The sequence below is a fragment of the Thunnus thynnus genome, chromosome 11 (genome assembly GCF_963924715.1).
Source record: "Thunnus thynnus chromosome 11, fThuThy2.1, whole genome shotgun sequence".
Classification (NCBI taxonomy): domain Eukaryota; kingdom Metazoa; phylum Chordata; class Actinopteri; order Scombriformes; family Scombridae; genus Thunnus; species Thunnus thynnus.
Window position 1 is genome coordinate 31,355,611 of NC_089527.1, and position 21,144 is coordinate 31,376,754.

Genomic DNA, 21,144 nt, shown 5'->3' on the forward strand with positions numbered 1-21,144 from the left:
CCATGAATAATACATGGAAAAACCTTAGCAACAACCTTATCAACAAAGGCTATGGAACGGATGGCTGTTTATGGGCATGCACAAACAATTTGACATAATCATGAGGAGGAAGATGACATTGCAAACAAAGTGTTCAGAGCAGGCTGAAGCCTTGGATATTGACTTTCAAGCAGCATTTTTACATACGTTCGCCTCAGGTTTTAGATCTTTAACCACACTTAACATAATTATCTGACATCATAACAGCATAAAAATAACAGAAATCACAAAAAGCATGATATGTCCCCTTTAAGGAACTTTTTAGCCACTTCTTTATTGACTCTTGAGCTCCTTCATCTTTAGCATGAGAACTACTAAACAAGAGCATATTACACACTACTTTGAAGTATACTGCCAGCCTAGAAGTGTGCTAACGCAGGAGACTGAGCCATAGGCTGGGAAGTCCACTTTTATAAATACTCCTAATGGCAGTCATACTTATCTTCTGGTATCAGCTTGCATATTGTTATGTTGTGTTATGTGTAACATCTCAACCCACATGTATTGTAACACTTCTCCAAGCAAATAAAAAACATATTGTAGGCTTGGAATGATGTCGTGTACTGTGAGAATACATACATTTGCCACAGCTGCACACAATCCTCTACATGTTATTGAAATATTGTAATTGTAATATTACTTATATGCCTTTTTTTTCCAAATTAAATGTCAAAATACATTTGTTATTGCCCTTCAATTGAACTGACGCCCCTGTCAGCAGGATGAAATAATTTGCCAGGGCCACCAATACTGTTACAAATCACTGTTGCAAAACTAAAGCAATTTGTTCCTCTGGCAACACTGTGGTTAAAGTTTGTTTAAGTTTGAGCTTGAAAATGACTTGGTACAGGTTAGAGAAAGATCATGGTTTGGGTTAAAATAATGACTTAGTTAAGGTTGGGGGACATTTGTCACCATGATTAAAATAACACATAAATAATAGTAGCTACTAGGGGTGTGCCCGAATATAAATACATTATTGGCAAAGCACAAATAGTGTTTTTTTTTTTTTTTTACGAATATTTGTTTCATACAAATATTTTAAAAATCATTTGTGTTCAGGAAGAAAAAAAAAATAGCAGTCAAATAGCAGCGCACAGGTCGGTTACATCACTATCTCAGTCTCTCTCCTCTGCTCCACTGTTACATCCACCAGCAGGTCTCAACGAGAGGAGTCACATCCACCTGCTACATGACACACATTTCCTAATATGGACATCAGTGAGCAGCTGAGCAACTGACACACTCCATACTCCATAACCTGTTGTTCCCCTTCTCCTTTCCTCAAAGTTAGGTTGTAGAAAATAGGCAATAAATGAAAAGTGCAAAGCAAGAATCGCCTTTGAAGTTCTTCTCTATACGTTACACAGTGTGCTGTCTCTGTGTTATGGGTGTATAAATAGGTAGAGGTCTGTCTGCAATGAGGCAATGAGTAAAGTTTTAGCTCAGTAGTCAGCGCAGTCGTCTATGATCTGGGAGACTCCAGTTCGAGACCTGTTGTGGGGACCTCCTTCATAAGATAGTTTATTCATGACCACTTATGGTAACACTTTAATTTTGTAAAACTAAAAGTGTAATAAAAACAAAAACAGTATTTTTAAGCCTCTCTCCACTTTTATTTGAATACAAATACAAATACAAATAATTTTGCTGCCTCAACAAATACAGATACAAATAGAAATACTGGGCTCTCTACACATCCCTAGTAACTACATGGTTACAGTCAGGGAACAATCATGGTCATGGTTAAAAGAAACCAACATTGACTGTTAGTAGGAAACAAGATAAAAATAGGTCTGTGATATCCAAGTCCAACATCATGTTGACACATCCAACCACCCCGATCTCATCCCTCTGCGGACTTTGTGCCCCTATAACAATGTCATACCATTTCCGCCTTTGGGGGCTTTGTTATTTGAACATAAACATTGTTGATGCTTTAGTTTTTCTTGAGAGAACAGTCTCTTTTTTTATTCAAATGAGGTTAATAGTTCATGAGAAAATAATGAAAATGGTTTTAAAAAAAAATGTTGATCCTGTCCAACCTGTGTCATTGTTCTAACTGGGTCATGACCTAATTTTCCACAAACTTTAATCACATACTTTTTGAGATATTCTGCAAATAAACCAAAAGAAAAAAAAAGTGAACTAAATGGCCCCACAACACAACCTTCTTTGCAGAAATCTGGACCTTGATTCAATATCTAAGACCGAGTGAAGCTGATGTGATCATCTCAACTCGTAGCTGACAGATCAGCACTTCCTCTGTAAGAGACTATATACAATACATGTCTGAATATTGTTTCCCAATTAGCCAGCACAGCAGTCATTTCTGCAGAGACTGTTGCCAACATCTGAAACAACAGCCAGTGTATTTAGCAATTAGCCGCAGTGTGGCCCGATGGGAGTGGGAGTGTCCTGGCAGAGAAAGAAAACATCAGGGACGAACCTGGGGACAGGGCAGGGTAGAGACAACTAATTTCCCTCAGGAGGACTCAGACGCACACACAACCACAATCGCATGAATACGAAATGTATAGGCACATACAGACATATGCACACAGACTTGCATTTGGCCACAAACACACACACACACACACACACACACACCACCTCTCTCTGTCTTTGATAAAATCCCAGGGGAGCTCAGGGTTGTAGCCAGTAGCTGAAGACTGAGTGTTGACCAGTGTGTTGTGTTCTCCCTGTGTCGTGTATCTCTTGTCTAATGAGGAGGTGCCAGTCCCAACAGTTAATTTACCAGAAGACAATCGCACACTGACTCACACTGACATTTATAGGCAATTAGGACCTGCCTGAGAAAAGTGTGTGTGTGTTTGCATTTGTTTGTCTGTGCGTGTTTGTGTGTGTGTGTGTGTGTGTGTGTGTGTGTGTGTGTGTGTGTGTGTGTGTGTGTGTGGTAAGTGTAGCAGTTAGGTCAACATTTTTATCAGTTCAAAACTGACAGAACATCCCTGTAGCTAATTTTGTTGCATACCGATAATGGGAAGACATTATTTTAATTGCATCATGACTTGTAGACATTAGATTCTGTGTATTTTACAAGGCTTTAATCAGGACAAGTATCTACTGGGGCATTTTTACACATGCTGATACACCGATACTGCCCAGATAAATAACTTTTCTATCATTGCATTGGCTTGTGTAAATATAATATCCAATTCAAATAACACTGTAAATGATTACTTGATTACTTGAGGTATTTTCTATTTACTTATGTGTTTTTTTGCTAACTCTAGTAATATTCAACATGTTCAAATGCTGTTAAGAAAAACATTACTAGGATGTGCAGCTGTTTTAACCCTTTGTAGTCAAAAGTTTTCACTCAATTAATCAATCAAACTTTGACAGTATTTTTCATACAGGTTAGAGCAATTTAAAGTTACTACAAGGAACTTTTAACTGGTTATGAAACAGTCTCATGATGCCTCTATATATCCATCAGCAAAAAAGATTGGCTATTTCTATATAGTTATTCTCAATGCCAGCCACCGGGTCAGATTCCCCACGAAATCAGATGAAACGATTTAGAAGAGCCTATGTTTATATTACATGTAGAATTGTAGCATGAGGGAGTACAAGGACATTACTAGTACGAAGGGAGTACATTTCTCTCCGTTTGATAACATTAAAAGACAAAATATGAAAGAAAATATCTTACTGAATCCACAATAAGTTAGAAAAACATTCTGAACAGACATATGAACATATAAATATCAGATCAGTATATATAGATCAGTATTGCATGTATTTAAGTTTCAAATATGGCGTCATCATGCATGTAAACACTATTTAACTTTTAAGCACAAATGACCAGAACAATAAAGAAGGTAACTGATTTGATTCTTTTAAAAATTCTTTTATTTTTATTATTATTTTTTATTAACGTCATTATTGTTACTACAGCTAGCCAGTAAAGTAGGCCAAAATAGCTTAATCTTATTACTTTCTACAGACATTTGATGCTCCTCCCCTGAAGAACGCAGGCTACAACTTACCAACAGCCATAAGTAACACTGGAGCCATGTCCATTTGTTGAATGAAGTAGCCTTTACTATGTTTGACCTGCTATCAGTTGTGATACATACTTGTCTGTCTTCACTCAGCCCCCAAGAGGTGAGTGCTTTAATCATTCCTGGGGAAATAACTTTGCCCTAGTGGCCTTCAGGAACCTAAGCTGTTTGGAGGCATTTGCTCTGAATATTCCAGTCTTTGTCTATAAAGTGAATAGTGAGGCTCATATAAGGCTCAGTTGTATGACTAAACAAAGCTGCCTTTAAACAATTTTAGAGCCTCCACACCACCACGCCACATGTAACAAAGAAAAGGAGATGTTGTAGTTTTACCAACAGCCAGCCAACAGTTGGAAGGTATTTACTGACCATCAACATCTAGCTTAACATTAGCCCCACAGTCAGTATGAAGTACAGTTCTCTCAGTGAAGCTGTTCTTACAGCCTCCAACTCTGATCTAAACCAGCTGATTCCTGTATAAAGCCTACCAGTGGCTGAAGTCAGCAAGTCACCTAAGAAGACACAACATGTAACAACATTCAAGTAACCTGAAGTTGCATTTCTCCTCTTTTGGTGGCAGGTAAACCAATATCTCTAGTTCCTGCACCAAGCTAGCACGTACCAGACCAGTCTATCCACTGAACGCACAGACACCAAATTGATATCAACACTCCACCAATTGAGCATTAGTAACTGTAATCTAATGACTTTACACACTCTTTACACAGTGAAGAAACAGATTTGTGCATAAATTTGAGGAAAAGAACTGATGATTATTCCATCCATCCATGCATTATACCCATTTATCCTGGAGGAAAGTGGTGGGTTGAAACCTATGGACAGCAGGGGACTGGACATACCCATTTGCTTACAGATTCATATATACTTACTATATAGGAAATTTACAGTTGCCAGTTCACCTTATTTGCATGTCAGTAAAAAAGTATTGGAACAACAAAAAAAACTACAGAGGACAAAAAAAAAATCAATAGACTTATCAGTAATTGCTGCATAGCACCAAAGTGATAAAGCACAATTACTGGTGAATATGAACTGGAAAAAAAATGCTGTTTGCATTAGTGTACAAAAAGTTAGAATTACTATTACACTACTTACTCTTTCAAGGATCAAATTCATTTGTTTTACACTTTAAAGTGACCAATCTGTCCATATGTCACCTTATTGATTTTGAAAAACATTTTAAGGTAGTTTTCCTTTTCATGTACAAAATTATGATAAGCAAAATCGCAAAAAATACCTTGAAAAGCCCTTATATCCCCCAAAAATCACCATGTACTTCAAAACCTTTGGTATTTAAATTCACTCAGTCACATTGTGTGTCTCAGAGATATGTAAAACTAAGTTTTGAGGATTTAAAAAAAAACAAACAAGTAAGTTGTATTTTCAGTCCTCAGATGACCCCATAGAATCACTTACAACTAGTCAAAGGTCAGTAAACAGCACTGAGCGGTGTAGACGCGATCGCCTGAAGAATCATATGTGATGTAATGCTGCTTGCATCACACTGTATCTCCCCCAGCTGATGACAGTCAGGCCTGTTTCCCCTGCCAGCACATCCCAGCTGCTATGAGGCAATGTAGTCTGCCAGGCACAATACGGCGTGTCAGCCCTCAACAATGCAAGACTTGTGCTCCCTGGATGGCATCATTGTCACAGTTTTTTTTTTTTTTTTTTTTTTTTTTTTTGGAGGGACGGCTTTGTGAGTTGTTGTTGTTGTTGTTGTTGTTTTAGCTAGATGTCTCACTAGGTTAGCCAGTTATTAACCCTTGCATTGTTGCCTGGCAGACAATAGATGCAGTGCGTGATGATGCACTGCTCACACACTGACTGGATGTGGGTCATGGGAAAAGGACAGTGTCGTGGGAGAATCTGTATTTTAGGTTTACCTACAAGGCAGACCAGGGGCCTGTACCACAATGGAGAGTTAGTGTGTTAGCTGCGTAAAATGTAAAAAAAAAACCCAAAAAAACGGGTGTAGCCACTGTGACATCTGTGGACTGTTTTGAAGCTTCGAGTTTGCATTTTGGCCGTCGCCATCTTGGTGTTTTGGAGCCAGAAGTTACCATATTTGGACCAGACAGTGACGCTGACCCTAATGCTAGCTGCTAGCTTGGTTATTACAGTGCATTTACAGTCTATGGTTAACTGTGATAATGCTTATGCTAATGCTAATTTTTGCTAGTTAAAAAAGTATTAAAACAAAATGTATTTACCAGAAAAAAACTGAACTTCCAACTTTTTTAGGTAACCAAAATGTTACAATTAATTTTCATGAGCTGAAAACACACTGAAATAGCAACAGCTACACGTATACTAAATATGGGGTTATGCCAGGGTTATGTTACCTAACTAACATAGTCACCATGGTAGTGACCTGTCACTCAAAGCGGCCACGCCCTTAATTATGCATAACTTTAAACCTTAATGAAATTTAAATGAGTGAGTTATATAAAAAAGAAGTCCAACTGGGTAAGAAGCATAAGTAGTCAAACAATCATGCAGGTGAGTACAATGTTATCATAACCAATAACCAATGGCTAAAACTACAAACCTCAGAAAGTACACTTTAAGACTCCAGTAAATCTAAATAATAAATAACATGTGGTAGAGGAGTGACTATTATAACTATTATATAGTTATATAGTGACTGTTATAAAGTCGGCAATCCACAAAGATGTGAGCATATCTTCTGAATGAAAGCTGGGGAGGATCTTGAAATACATTATTATATGTACTAATGTGGGGCTTTAATAATTAATAAATTTGCATCATATGAACCAGAAGCACACTTATTCATTTTATTCAAAACAAAATTAACAAGTTACACAAAATCCTTGATGAGTAGTTTTTTAAGTTGACATTAAGCAACTTAAAGCCTTGTGTTACCTTGAACATGTGAAATTTGTTTAGTTACCAGCAAGGAACTTGTAGTAGAAGAGACACATTTCTTAGTAGTTAATAAGAGTAATTTTAACATCCTAACTCTGGAGTAAAATCTTTTAAATTGTTAAGGAATCGATGAGTTCTGACTCAATGGAGAAGTTACTGATGACTTGCAGTGACAACTGCACTGTGTTGTAGTATAATTATGGAAGTGTTAATACTCCACAGGGAGTCTTCTACCAATATGAGTAACAAGCCTCGCTTACATGTAAACAGGTTCCTCTTAATGACACAGATGATTGCCTCAGGCCAAAATGTTTGCAGAATCTCTTTTCCTAAATGATTAATTAAAAGAGAGAAATACCTTTAAGTCTTTCTAGGTGTTCTAGATACATCCATACCTCTCTTTTTCAGTGCTGTATTATAAGTATATTATCTCCAGAGTCAGTGGATACTGAATTTACAAACATATTATGTCACTGCAAAGTTTCATTTTTTAAATTGTTTATAAGCACTATGGATCAGCTGTGTTGTGTGTAAAGTGCTATATAACACACACACACACACATATATATGTATGTATGTATGTATGTGTATGTATGTGTATATGTATGTACATATATATAAACTTAGCACAAAAAGTAAGGAAACCAGCATTCGTCACAAGTCAGCCAACGTGGTTGTGTTGGTCACTCTGACACGAACAGCACGCCCAAGCTGATCCCACAAGTGTTCAATTGGGTTGAGGTCAGAACTGCTGGCAGGCCAATCCATCCTCTCCACTCCCAAATTCTTTAGGTAGTCTCTGATAAACCCCACAAACCGACAAATGCTGGTTGAAGAATGGGATGCCATCCCACAGCAGTGTGTGACCAGGCTGGTGACCAGCATGAGGTGCCAGGCTGTTGTGGCTGTGTCTGGTTCTTCCACACGCTACTGAGGCTCCTGTTTCTTGAATGAATAAATTGTTAAATTGCCAATATGTCTTGTTTCTTCAAACTTCAATCATCCAATCCACCAAACACCAAACAAGAGTCAATGGCAGAATAATCTGTTTGGCATTGGCAGAGAAGATTTGGCAAATTTTTCATGGGCGCAACCCACATACTCAGCTCTGCTGCTCATCCCACAAATGCATGTTCCTTACAAACGTGGCACCATTTAAAAGGGAAATAAACAGGCTTTCCAATCGTATAAGATTTATTGCCAAGAAACATTGTTACAACAAAGAAATAATCTACCAAACACAAATTTCCTTACTTTTTGTGCTAAGTTTATATATGACAATGTCCTATTTCTTTCAAAAATTGCAAAGGCTATAACAAAAGTGTGCATTGGTTTCAGAATGGATTTACAAGTTTCTTTTTAAACAAATAAATGACATGATTTCTTATTATTGCTTATTATTACTGAGCTATCAACCCAACAGCAAGTACAGCTGCTGATCATGTGCTGCTGGCAGCCTAAAAACACGGATATACTTGTTTTTTACTACATGTTCACATGCACATTTTGGCTAGCCCACGTATCCTTTGTTCATTCTGAGCATTGGTTGTGCCTGGCCTCAGGAATGAACTGTATGCATCCACAAGATGCATTGAAGAATGAATGGTAGGTGCAGTATATCAATATTTGAGGTAAAGTCAGCAGGAGACTGAACAAACAACAACAATGGCGGAAGGTTTTGAAGAGAAACTAATAGATCTTGATGCAAATGCTGCTTTCTCTGCCATGATCTCAACATTAAAGAACAGGTTCACAGTTTTTCCAGTCTATCTTAACAGCAGTCAGGTGTCCATATGAACAGTGAAAGAGGTTATCTCGCTGTAATCCTCCTGTTCATAATGGAGTTATTATTATAACAAAGGTTCAGGAACAAGACCACGCCGCTCTCTCTCACTAAATTCAATCACCTGTGCTTCACTAATTCAATCATCCGTGCATACCTATATAAGCGTGTCTAACCCCTTTCTCTCCCGTTCGTCTCAGTTCTCACACGACCTACGACACGCTTGCATCGCAAACACTTACCTCCTGCCTGTGCTCCGTGATCCACGTTCCTCTGCAACATACCGCCCACGACTAGGTCCAGAAGTACCAATGTGATATCTCCTTCACCACTACATCCACATGGAACCCTTCTCCTCCAGACGCCGCGCTTTTGATCAGCTGGGATCCAGACACTCCATATGCATCCACGCAATGGCCCACTCGGACGCGGCTCTTTTCCAAGCAATTAACATCTTCGACTGGATGTTTGCTCACCTCCTGCGAGCTCTCAAGGAGACGGTCATCCCACTCCTACGAAACAATGATAAAGACAAACTTTCCAACTCTATGCAGACTCTACTTTGATCAACTCTCTCGCCGGCAGCTCAAATCTTCCCGCTTTTCTGGGTTCATTGTCCGCCGCCGGGCCGACGCACACTGATGACGTCACAACGCCGCCTACTACAACAGAGCCTAGACTTCTTCAGAACTCCAGGTACAAATCCCGTTTCGCCGAACCGACAACAAAGCCAGCTTCTTCCTGCTCCTCTCTGCTTCCACCTCCACCACCGCTCCGGACGGCCGCTCACTTCCAGGTTCCCCACTCAGCGCCACCCGTACGCCGCACGTCGATGACGTCACGATGCAGCCAACTGCTTCAGCCCTCTCGTAGGGCCAGGTCGTATCTTCCCCTGTGCCTGCTCCCTCCCTGTCTGATCTGTCTCATGTTTTTCGTCTTTTCTCTCATCCTTGTCTCCACAGGCTGCATAATCAACCCCTGCACATACATCTCCTAATCTCTTCACTTCCTTCAGCTACAGCTACGTCTACGCTTTTGGCTCCACCCGCTCCAGCAGCTCCTTCTTTTATGTTTCTTCCCTCAGCCGCCTCTGGTCCTGCCATTACCACAATAACTGTTGCACTGAGCCACGATGCAACAGTGGATTGCAATTTCCTACTGTTCTATCCCTGTTCCCCTCCCTTCCCCAACACCCAAATGTTTTTTTCTGTGTCTTCAGCACCCCCCCGCCACCAATTCCCTCGCTCCAGCCGTCGTTAACATTGTGCCTGCGAGCACTTTCAGTCTGGCTTCCGCCACTCCACGCCTCCATGGTCTACAAAGCCAGGCTTTCCAGTTCTGCACAGCCTCCAGTTCCAACACCGCTCCAGCCGACCACTCGCTTACGGGTTCCCTACCCAGCGTCCCCCGCACTGGCACACCGATGAGTCCATCCTGTTGCCACTACAGCGTGGCAACAGACTGCTTCTGCTCCCTACGTCTTACTTGCCTTGTGTTTTCGTTTCATCCCTGCATTTATGAGCCGCACATCTTACCACTTCACACGCATCCCTTCATCCCTCACCCCTCGACCCTCATCCCTTCATCCTTTACCCCTCGACCCTTATCCCTTCACGCCTCACCCCTCGACCTTCATCCCTTCATCCCTCACCCCTCGACCTTCATCTCTTCTTCCCTCACCCTTCACCCTCGACCCTCATCCCTTCATCCCTCACCCCTCGACCCTCATCACTTTATCCCTCATCCCTTCATCCCTCACCTTCATCCCTTCATCCCTCACCCCTTGACCCTCATCTCTTCATCCCTCACCCTTCGACCCTCAACCCTCATCCCTTCATCCCTCACCCCTCAACCCTCAACCCTCATACCTTCATCCCTCCCTCAATCTGTCCTTTATGAATCATCCTGGCTCTCCTCTGTCGATTATTTGTTTACAGCACCCCTTTTCGCTTCCTCCTGCCACAGCTACTGTAGCTCCCTCAACTCACCTGCTTCTTTTCATTCATTCAACCTTTATTTACATCTCAAGGTATCATTGAGGGCATGCCCTCATTTTCAGTGACATTGACTGACTGTATCAACTGCTTTGCCACAGTGAACAATTTTCATTGCAATCGCTTCACATCTATTCATTGCGTCAGGGAGCCTGGTTTTCCTCATCATTAGTTGATACGTAAGGAAGCCACAGAGCTCCCTCCTTCCTAACCCCCTCTGTTTTGTATTTGTTTTCGTTTTCTTCTCATCCCTGTGTCCGCAGGCTGCACAATCAATCCCTGCACATACATCCCCTCATCCCGGCATCCTTTCCTCTTCCCTTCCCTCAGCTGCAGCTACCTCAGCGCTTTCGGCTCCACCCACCCCCGCAGTTCTTTTCTTCTCTTTCTTCCCATAGCCACTACTGGTCCTGCTGTTACCTCAGCCACAGTCGCATCGAGCCACGGTGCTCCCTCTACTGGACCCACTCCATGTCCTTCTGTTCTATTCCTGTTCTCCTCCCTTCCCCACTGTCCTCAGGGGCACCATACCTAGCCTTGTTTCACGCACACTTCAGCATGTTATCTGTAAGTCCAAACAACATCTTATGCCAAACGTTCACCCCTCACTTCAGACTTCCTGGCCCACTACCAAACTCTCCACACAGGCAACCTGTCTCCCCACATCGACAAAGTCAGGCCACATTCCTAACTGTACTCTGGCCAATTCTTCCACACTGGAGCTACTTCAACCACTTCCAAATAAGAAATCCCAGACCACCTGTTAAAATTAAATAAATAAAATTCTCGACCACTAGTCTTCCCAAGATTCCATACCTACCTCAGCGACATTCGAAGAGCCCGTTCTCACTTAGTCCAATGAAGTTAACTTTGGGGGATGACGAAGAAGAAAGCTCTTCGAGACATGTCCCCCACCCTGAGTCTCGACCCCCGGGTTCCTAGATGCTCCAACCTCTTTGTGATTCCATTCGCTCCCTGGTCATCCCCATGCCATCAACCCCCTTCATCCCTCTCCTTGACCCCCAACTAGCCCACCATACACTATTCTCATCTAATCCTGAACCCTCTTGACAATCCAAATAAAACTACTTTTTATACCGTTCAAATGGCGTGGTCTTTTATTAGTGAGCCGGCTATTAAAAGATCCCTTTCAAATGTGCTTTCAGTGTAAGGCCAAAATCCACAGTGTGTCCACACAGTCATTTTGTGCAAAAATGTATTTAAAAGTTGATGTGAAGCTTATATGAGGCTTCAGCAGTCTGAGTTAATCATATCAAGTGGATATATGCTACATTTACAGTCTCTTTAGCATCAAATTCCCTCTTTGTGTTTCCTCGGACAGTGTTTCCCTGTTGAGCTGAGAACCATTGTAACAACAAGAGGACCTTTGCAACTAAAAAGACTGTAACATTGAAAAATATCTACTTCATTTGACTCATTTGGACGACTGAAGCTTCATATTAGCTTCAGATAAACTTCTAAATACATTTTTGCACAGGAGGACTGTGGATTTTGCCCCCCATTACTTATATTGTAAGTGCATTATGGAGGGATCTTCTAATGGTCAGTATGAACAGGAGGAATGATTACAGCAAGAAAAACATGTTTCAATATTCATTTGGGCTCCTGACTGTTGTTTTAAGACAGACTTGAAAAATTGTGAAGCTGTCCTTTAAGTTCTCATGGAAGATATTCTGGTGGGTGCAGGGATGATTTGGCCCTCATCTGACTGCCACGGCAATGGATATAATATGCTTTAATCCTCCAAGAACACAAGTACACATTTTAACCCAAATCATTGTGACATCAAACATAGCACTGTCACATCAACAATGCATTTTGTTGTTTAATTTCAATAAAATGTATTACATGAATCTTGGAGTCGAGGTCTTCACTTGCAAAATTTTGGACCTGATCTGAAACATACCAGTGGAAAACCTGCCCACACCCAACATGCATAAAGAGTACCAATACATGTCTTTTTCCCTGCTCTTCACAGTTCACCATCTCCATCTACCTCAAAAAGACACATTTTTCTCCAGCAATGATGATGCACCACCTGATCAAAGCTGATAGAAAGTCTGTCCAGATCTGCCTAGGTATTACTCATATTGATACACAGATCTGAGTCCCACAGCAATAGATTTTATCCAACCCTATCAGACTGAATATAATTTGGACCCGGCCCAACTCAAGTCCCAGATCAGATCTCAAACTGAGTGGACCTGTAAAGACCCATGAAGAAGAGTATCTGTCCTCTCTTGTTATTTCAACCTCACATATGCGCTGCTGTCACAAAGTAACTCCTGCTCTGCCCCCTCCTCCTCCCCCCCAGCTCCCTGATGTAGAGTTAAAGTCATAATCCCTCCTCCCTTCCTCACCCCTCCATCTCACCAGGTCCCTTGAGCTTTGCCCGTCCTCATTAGTGGGTATTTTTCCCATGTTTGTTAATTGTGTCCTGCTTTTTTGCACCACCTGCCCCTCCCCCCTCCCTCTCCCTTTCTTTTCCTCCTCCACCTCCTCTTCTTCCTCCTCTCTCTCTCTCTCTCTACTGCCTCACATTCGCCCTGCTCATCTGTGCTCCCTAACAGCCACTAATTGTCATCATAAGGCTGCGTTCCCTGTCACAACTGGAGAACAGACTGTAGACCGACAGTGTGCATCCTGGCTCCTCTGGCCCCTGGAGGCCTCTGCACTGGTGCCTTGGGGCCTGGAGGACCTTGGCAGGCAGGAAACCTCCCACTGCAAGTGTAGCTAATGAAGACAGGATGAGAATTTCACCTGGCTTAGAGAGAGAGGGAGGTAGTGAACTCAGTAAGGGCAAACTGGGAATTAATTGTGCAGATAGGTACAGTGGCTGCTTAACAAGGTATGACTATGTTTATAAAAACACATACCACAGTGACAGAGCATACTCAGAGCATAACTCCCAATGTTCATGATTTCATCACTCAGTTTCAGTCAGAATTATTGTTTTTGTAGATTCATTCCAGTCTTCCAACTTGCTCAAACCAAGTCCTCCTAATTAAATGACCTCCAATGTTGTTCCCTCGATCTCCTCCCTAACATCTTTGTGGCTTTGCATTTCTTCCCATTTGTCTTTTCTCACACTCTTTTTAAATTTAGAAAACCGTGGTTCCATAGCTGTATGACAACATCACATACCGTGTTTAGTTTCTGTTTGTTGCGAGACTTGATTAATTATGAGACTTACACTGAGTGACATATGTAGAGCCATGATGCCATGCTTTTTTGACTGCACTAATACATAAATCAGAAAGTTCTAGACATCTTGTTAATCCTTGTATATATATTCAGAATTGGAATCTTTGGGATAAATGCTAGAGTTTGAAATAACATGCATGTATGCATGAGATTGTTAAGAAAGTTAAAGTACGATAGCTGCTGGGAAGATTTTAGTTTGTGAAATATGTTTTCATTAATTGTACAAATTCAACCAATTCTCACATTTTTTTCCACAACACTGGTCACTCTGAAAGAATGCTTGCTGGTTTTTTCAATCATTGCAATTTTCCGCATGAGGAATCCAATAAAGAAGCTCTTTTACAAGCAAAACACAAAAAATGGGAGGGACACATTTCCCCTGAGCTTGTCTTGTACTAAAGTTATGAAAACTTAAACATCTCTTATTAACAATTTTTTTCATAATCGTAACTTGTAGGAATTTGGTAGGAACTACTAAATTAATTCAGTCCAAAAAAAAAACGGAAGTCACAGGTTAGTGACTACAGAAAGAAGTAGTTTTTGTCTGATAATTACCACAGGCAAAAAAGGAATTTTTGAAAGCATATTAAATGACACTAATTAAGAAACATTCATGAACAGGATATTCACAAGACCGTAGTAGATTCCTATAGTTTTACTCTCACTGGAACGTATTATGATTATTAATAAGTTCTCTAAAGAGTCACATTTTTTAAAGTGGACTTATCACCACAATATAGCATAAACATTATTGAAAATCTTTGCACATTCTTTTGGAAAAACCACTGCAAATTTCATTTTAATTTTTGTAAAACAAAAGTGCAATCTATGCACTCTGTGCATCACCTGTTGGCATCTATGTTCTATCGGACTCAAACTTAGCTTTATAGCACTTACTTGTGTTGTTCTCTCCTGACTAGATCCCTGCTTGTGTTGTATCAGCTCTCAGATGTACATCACTTTGGATAAAAGCGTCTGCTAAATGAAATTGTAAGAATAGGAAGAATGATTAGCTAACTCAAAAATGCACTGCAATACAGCTGAAGAATTTTTTAGTTTGTGTAAAGATGACAAATACCCTTGTACCGTTGAGAATGTTTTTCTTTGAAGTGAAGTGAATGAGTGCATTGTGAGTACACTACAGATTGGTGTTTATATGTCCATTTTTGTGCTTGTGTCTATGTGGAGGCAAGTATGTGTCTCTGTACATTCACATGATCGTGTGTGTGTGTGCGTGCTTGTTTGTGTGCAAGTGGGAATTTGTGCTTTGTGGCATGTGTGCTCTCAGCATGGGGCCATAGCGGGCCCCGTGCAGGCCAGCTGGAGGCTCAATCTGTTGAGGGGGTCCGCCGCTCAGTGGTGGGAGGTCGGCCGGACCCACAACAACGCCCCGACCATTTGCCCCGGCTTCCCCTCTGACCAGGACGTGCAGCTTGGCAGGCCCAGCCAGGGACTGACAGCTCCGCACAACCCAATCCACAAGACACTGTGGTGGAGGAAGAGGGGGAGGAAGGTTAGGGATACAGGAGAGGAGAGAGGTGATAGGAGGGGATGTGGAGGTGGTAGCAACTTCAGGGAGGGGAGGAGGTTGAGGCTGCTCACAGCAAGGCAGCAAAAAACAGCAACAGAGAAAAGTCCAGGCACAACGCCAACTGCAGAGTGAGACAGACACGAAGGCAGAGAAAAAGTTTAGAAGTAGACACAGATGAAGGAGGGAGGAGTGGAAGAGAGGAGAGAGGTAGAGAGAAAGGTGAAAAAAAGGTTAGAGAAGAAGGTAAGAAAAACAAAGAAGGGACGAGATAGAGAGGGAGTAAGAAGGATAAACAATAATCACAAAGGTTGTATCTCAGAAGTGCTGTATCAGTTACTTAACAGGTGGTAAGCTGCACTTTAAATTTGTGGAACAGATCACACATTTAGAATTCCTGACAAGAAAAAACAAATAAATACAGTGTTTAGTATACTAATGGCTCATATTTAACTGATAACTCCTTTCATACTCTTCAACAAGCCATGTCTAATACAACAAACTACATGAGTAGTAAAATAGTAGTAGTAAAATAATGAGAAAGAGTAACTGATACAGTTGAGTGGTCTAAATGGACTTTTCCCTGAGCTTTGTCCATATCATTTGGTTGTGTAGGCGTGTGTGTGTGTGTGTTTTGGGCCTTTCTGTGTGTCTTTAGCAGACTGGTTCACTGCTCTCTCTGACAGTTTGATGCAGGGCACCAGGGTTACATCTGAGGGAGTGTTTTTAGCGGTCACCAGTCTACAGAGGGGACGCTATAGCTGGCACCATCTGGTCATGAGATCCAACGTTTATCTGGCACAGTCTTGGCCAATGTCCATACCTGCTTGTTCTTCACACACACACGCACACACACACACAGACACACTGGGGTCAAGCTACCCTAAACGACAGGCTGAGAGCAGATGTCCGTCAACCCTCCCAGTCCAGTTAATTAAGCAGCATCACAAACAGGGAGGAGACAACATACACACACGCACAAGCATGCCGACAGCCGGACAGTCCAACGGCTATTTGTCCTCACTGAAGAGCAAAAGAATAGACACATAGGTAGTCATAAAGGCAGTTTTTTGTTTGTTGGTGTGTGTGTTTGTATTATAAGGAGCGGGATAGGGTTAATGGTGACAGATGGTTTGAGGTGATTGCTGTATGATGATTCACACACTTTCACAGGTTTATCACATTACACGAGGGATCACGAGGCTGCAACCAAAGATGTGTCGAAATCAAACTTACTGATGATTGTTTAAGCAGATCTGAGTCGTCAGATGTGACTGTGATGAGTGTCACCAACTGTAATGCTGGGTATCTTTATATGCAGACATCATTAATGTTATCAATTCCACCTGAGCTTTTCCTGCTTTGACAAGTCCAAATGTTTGTTGTGAAAAGGCCCTTGATCCATTTATTTGCCAAAATTTCATCATCGCTGTCCTTTAGTCAAAATTTCATCATCGCTGTCCTTTAGTCAGCTTTTTGCCAAATCGTCTATTGTTCACTGTAGTGTGGCAGCCTTCTTGTCCTGGTATAGTTCCTGCTTTTTAAGATTTTTGCATGCTTGTTTATGCCCTTTTGCCTGTTCTGACTGCCTCCACTGTTGTTTTTGACCAAGTAAACCTTACTTTTACTTTATCTGTTTTACAGGAGTCCACACCCATGTTACTGAGCCGTTACAGTTCTCCAGTCTGCACTGCACTGCCTGTTCATGATTACACTGGATACTTGAATCCAATTGCAGACTAATAAAATATTAATAGTGTATATAATATAATTATAGTGGCCATTAACTTTTTATCTCAAAACATATTTTTCTCATTAGACACATTACCCTGATGTGATGTATGCGTGTTGTTGGGCTGGCAGCCTCTGTAGTTGATTGTGGCATCATATCAGCGCTGGTGAAGGGCCTCAGTGTTTCTCCCTCCTTTGTCTTCCCAGCAGGCAGTGGGGTGAAGTAAGGGATTGTGTGATCCAATGAAGCGTGCTGTTATCAGAGACTTCAGCCCCGGTCATGAAGCTGACATCACCCCATTGCCTCAGTTTAGAGCTGAATGATGCACAGCAGGTCACTGAGGACGGAAGGGTGAACCCCAAAGTTCAATCCACAGCTTGTGCTGTTGTTGCTTTTCTCTCTCCTTCCTTTCTCTCCCCTGTCCTGATGGCACAGTACCTCTTACTGTTATACAGGCTTTGTTTTGCTGAAAATGAGCAAATGAATTCATTATAAACCACCATTTCATATGTTGATTTCAAATCTGTTACTTTATGAGCAGGGGTTAAATTGTGATCTGTGAGGAGGGGGAGTTAAGGAGGGGTTGAGTACAAGTGGGTGGTTTCCAAAGACCACACTGTCTACAGTCTACAGGGACTATTTCATCAGTAGAAAGTAGTTCCAATGAGAACTGTAGACATGATGTTGTGTGGAGTAACAATGACTCTGTTTCGGGAAAGAGATGCTACTGTTGAATTCTCTAAATATCATTTAAATGCTGAACCATAAACTAAATTCCACTCAGCTCCATACTATTGAGTAATATACCAGAGACAGAAATCTCAAATTGAATCTAAATGTTCAGATAGCACTAGGGAGACATTTTCATCACATTTAGTTATTCATTTATTTATTCATTTGTAATTAGAGTGAAGCAAGTTCACCTTTGAAGTACTGTGAAGTCCCAATAGACAATAATACAACACCTCAAATATATAGGCCAATACACCCGAGGGTGTAGGTTTGGTTTCAGAAGCGGAGGGGGTACAATGAAGTTCAAATATCAGTAGTCGTTGTGCTTTCTATATGAATGGTAATATAACAAAAAATAGAATTGTCATTTAAACTTCTATATTGTTGCACTAACTACTTGAAAATGACCTAATACTTCATGACAATATAATATAGCTAGTAATGCTAGCTGGTGGTAAAGAATCTAAGCACTGGCTTTTACTGCCCTTCTATGATCAATGTATATCAATGTATGATTGATGCTTTTTAGTAGAACATTAACTGGTATGAAAATATAGATTAAAAATACATTTTACAATCATGCAGAGGAAGTAAACAATTTTCTTCAGCTCTGAGTAGTGTCCGCAGTCTTCCTTTTCAGGCTGCATACAGCACCAACACCCTCCAGCAATAATGCAGGGCAGCTTGTATGTTAGCCTGAGAGGCGAAACTCAGGGCAAACAGTGTTCTGAGCACTTGCTGCTTCTCTTTTCTTGCTGTGAGCTCACTGTAATAAGTGAGGGCGACTCAGATGAGCACATAAACATATCATCTCAGGTCTTCTGTCGTCTGGATTTTGCTGGTTGGACAGTCAGAGGACACATTTTAGAGAGAATTGGATAAGAAAATCAACCTGAACTGTAAAGGTGAGGGGGCTTTGCTGGTGCTGGATTTTGTTACCAATGATTTCACTGTATAAACTTGGAATCAGTGTGTGAAAGGTTACCTGAATGCTGCACAGAAAAGCATTAGGTTAATAGGTCTATCGTCAGAAGAAGATTTACATAATTAATGAAGTTACCATCGCTGTGCCAAATGCATAAATTGTGCACAGCCGCCTCTCCCAATTTGGAGACACTACAGATGCTGCTGCTGTTTGACAGCGACAGCTATTTAATAAATTCAAGGGAGAAGCATGAAACAGTGCCTGAAAGTGGATGTTTCACACCAAATATGTGAGAGTTGGCAACACTGTGAAGGAGACAGAGCTGAGCTCCATGGGCTCCAGCCCAATTTAACCACTGCTTATGAGTAGAGCTGTACATTGAAGGCTTGAGAGTTGAATCAGACTTAAGTGTTAAAATAAGGACTTGAGACTTGACTGTGTTGAGGTTTGACTTCCTTGAGACTTTGCTTATAGACTTCATCAAACATTCATTGGAAGATTAACCATAGTTCATTGCAATATGTATGATATAATGTAAGGCTGGACATGTGAATTCAGTTTGCTCTGACTTGACTACTCTAAATGATTTAAAAACAATTCAGCCTCATGGCAACCACATATGACTCTTTGTTATTATTCTAGACGACCCCTAATTTGAGATAAGAAACATGGAAGATTTTTCTAATGTTACTTAGTATTAGTATTTAGTAGTAAGTATTTCGATTATTGGATAGAGGGTGAATGTCAGTATCATTAGATGCTACATGATTATGGTGATGTTACAATGTAGCTCATGGATGCACACATTCCTCTGGTTAAAGTTCTGTTGGGTTATATTTATGTACTAACTTTTACTTACTTTTCTGAGATTCATATTGAATCAGTGTTTAGTGTCTAATATGAAATCTCTGGATAATGTACAAGGATCGTCGTCTTTGCATAATGGTTTGATTCACCCTGTCAGGACTATGATCAAACACAGCTTGCTGTACTCAAATCGCCCCTACATTCATTTGTGGAAATGTGATTCTGATTGTTAAATTTCTAAATCCTATGGCTGTTGTTTCACATGTATTCACTCCACAGTAAAGACATTTGTTAATTTTGTCATTTTCTGATCATATGAAACCACAAACAAAAACACCCTCTGGAAAAAAAGATGTTACCTCTTAAACTTTTGATTTTTCCCTTGAACTTCCCTGAATGTACCTTTGAATTTCTTATAAAAATCTCAAAATGTCAGCTTGACATACCATCTTTTGAAACTCCGGGATCTTGACTAGAAGTTAAAATGAAGGTACATGGGTTCGAACAATTCCTGGCCACACAACATGTTTGAAAAGATTGGATTACTGCCTGTTACTTCAGAGTTAAAGAGGTTAAATCACTATAATTTGGCAGAAACATGCACTGAATATTTCAACTGCTTATGATCTGTTCACCAGATAGAAAGTACTGGTTTCTGTCAACCAAATGTTGTGTTCCTATCCACTGCTGTGGGTCTGTGACTCACAGACAGTAGAATAGAGATTTCCTGCATTTTAAAGTAACACCAAAGCTCCATGTGGTAAATTCAGATCTCAGTCTAAGAGTATCCCTCAGATGAACGGGGATGATATCACACCTGCAGTTATCTGTGCTGCCCTGCTGAAGAGAAAACCGCCAGAGACAGAGTGAGAGGGAAGCCAGAAGTTAGCAAGTTCCTGAAGTGAAACTCTTGTGCCCTCTACTGGTGAAAAGTTAGAAAGGGTGTTTGTATTGGCTGCAAATACTGTGTGCCTGAGCTCCTCAAAATTCTGTAGGAATTGTAAATATCTCAACATGTAGTAAATTACAGGTTTACTTAACAGGCCTGATAGTTGTCTAGATTTTCTTATAAAGGAACTGATATATAACAGTAAATTCATGATAAGCTTCTTTTAAAGGACTACATTTGGTGTATTGTTATTTACCTGTATTATTTTAGGGAAGATAGAGACAGTGGTCAATCAGTGCACTTGAAATGAATTAATTTCAATGAACTGCTAACTTAACCTATAGAGCCTTTTAGTCTACTCAGCAAGTCAGTAGAACATGAAAAAATGTTAAAAAAATAAAAAATAAAAAATAACAATAATAATAATAATAATAATAAATCGTCTACAAGCAAGCATACAATGAAATACACTGGACAGAAAGATTTCCTGATTAGAATTAAAGTGGAGCAGTTATTTCAAGGAAACCCCTCCATCAAGAATAGCTCATA